Below are 2,561 nucleotides of genomic sequence, written 5' to 3' on the forward strand. Positions count from 1 at the left end.
GACTCCAAAACTACATAAACAGGAATTATGCTGGCTGGCACTTTGGACATCATAATGACTAGGCTGGATGCTGTATTTTAAAGAGATAAGTCCCAGAGAAGTTTACTCTTACTTGGATCCAGTTTACTAACCTTGAACTACTCCAACCAAGCAGCACATGTGATTGCAGGGAAATAAATAGAGAAGAAAGTCTCTGTACAAATGCAATACCATATCCACAGTTATTCAAACAATTAAGACTGAAGCCCAATGCATGAGAATCACGCTAAGTTCTTCCTTTCTCTAAGTTTAAATTTAAATTTTATTCATGTTTAATAAACAATAGGTGAATACATTAATTTGGTAAAGAATACAAATGATCCCCCAAAATGCAATGAAAGTTCCTATTGACCACCACTCAATCCTACTGTCTCCACAGAGGTGGCTGCTATTATCAACCTATAGTGTATACTTCTGAACAATTTATTATGTGTGTGCATGACATGATGTAGATGTACCTTCAGGAGTGTCAATTTGTGTGTATATCGAGAGGTATGAAATGTGTATGGTTGAACAACTGGCTTTTTTCATTTAAAAATATGTCTTTTAAGAATTGTGTACATGAATTTATTACATTCTCTTTAACTGCTTTATGGTATTCAATACACAGTTTTTTATCGTTTCTCAACTTAGGTAATTTAAGTAGTTTCCAATTTTCTTATACTGTAAAAAGAGACATTGAGAGCAACATCTTCGTACATGCCTAACATACACTATGCACTATATGCCACATATGAAAGTGTTCCTCTAGCATAGACACCAAGAAGAGTATGCAATTGACCCTTGAACAACACAAGTTTGAACTGTGTGAGTCCACCTGAATTCTTTTTCAATAAATATATTGGAAAAATTTTTGGAGATTTGTGGCAATTTGAAAAAACTCACAGAGGAACCACATAGCCAAAAATAAGAAAAAAATAAGAAAAAGTTAGTGATGTCATGAATGTTTAAAATATATGTAGATACTAGTCTATTTTATTAGTTACAATCATAAAATATACACAGAGCTATTATAAAAAGTTAAAATTTAGCAAAACTTATGCACATAAACACAGTTCATACATGGCATAATTTGCAGTAGAGAGAAATGTAAGCAAAAGTATGATACAGTATTAAGTCATAACCGTGTGAAATTAACTGTAATACATACTGTGCTACCAAAATAATTTCATAGCTAGCTCCTGTTGCTATTGCAGTTAGTTTGTGTAGCACGGATCCACCTAAACTGGTCTGTGATACTCATCATCTCTGCATAAGTAGTTTGTCTCTCCAATAAATTGAGTATCACAGTCAAAAGTGATCTCTCATCCTCAAATATATTTTATTGTGTTTAGTGCAATACCATAAACCTTGAATAACACTTTGGAACCCATACAAAGTGCCACTTGTGATGCCGTTAATGTTCTCAAGTAGCAGAAAAAAGTCATGACATTACCAGAAAAAGTTGAATTGCTTGATATGTACTGTAGATTGAGATCTGCTGCGGCAGTTGCTCACCATTTCAAGAAAAATGAATCCAGCATAAAGATCATTGTAAAAAAAGAAAAAGAAATTTATGAAGCCATCACTGCAGCTACAGCAGCAGACTCTAAAATCTTGTACTTATTGCGAAATACCTTTTTATTTCCTACTGAAAATGCAGCTTTAATGTGGGTACAGAATTGCTATAAGAAAGGCAACTCTAGAGACTGATATAATTCGAGAAAAAGACAAGTCATTATATGGAAAGTTAAAGCAAAAATAAGATGAAGGACCTAAAGCTGGAGGATTTAATGCTGGCAAAGGATGGTTTGATAATTTTAGAAGAGGTTTGGCTTAAAAAATGTCAAGATAATAGAAGCAGCAGGCACCATTAAGAAAATCATTGAAAGGAAAGGATATCTCACTGAAGTGGTTTTTAATGCAGACAAAAGCACCCTATTCTGGAAAAAATGTCACAAAGGGCATTCATTAATGAAGAAAAGTAAGCATGAAGATTTAAGGCAGGAGGGGTAGGTTAACTCTACTGTTTTGTGCAAATGCAGTTGGTTTTATGATCAGGACTTCCTTGTCTATAAAGCTGCAAACCCTTGAGCCATAAGGAAAAAAAAAAAATCAGCCACCAGCCTTTTGGTTATACAACAAGCAGGTCTAGACAACAAGAATATTTTCTCTGAATTGCTTCTATTGATGCTTTGGCTCTAAAGTCAAGAAGTACCCAATAAGGGACTGACTTTTAAAGTTCTTTGATATTGGACAGTCCGCCTGGTCACCCAGAACCCCATAAGTTCAATAGCAAAGGTGTCAAAGTGGTCTACCTGCTCCCAAACACAATGTCTCTAATTCAGCCTCTAGATAAGGGGGTCATACGGATCTTAAAGGCAAATTACACAGAGTACTCTATGAAAACAATTGTCAAAGTTATGGAAAAGAACCCCAACAGAGAGAATATCATGAACATCTAGAAGGATTACACCATTGAAGATGCCATTGTTGCTACAGAAAGAGCAGTGAAAGCCAAAAGCCTGAAACAATAAATTCCT

The sequence above is a fragment of the Pteropus alecto genome, unplaced genomic scaffold (genome assembly GCF_000325575.1).
Source record: "Pteropus alecto unplaced genomic scaffold, ASM32557v1 scaffold29, whole genome shotgun sequence".
Lineage (NCBI taxonomy): Eukaryota > Metazoa > Chordata > Mammalia > Chiroptera > Pteropodidae > Pteropus > Pteropus alecto.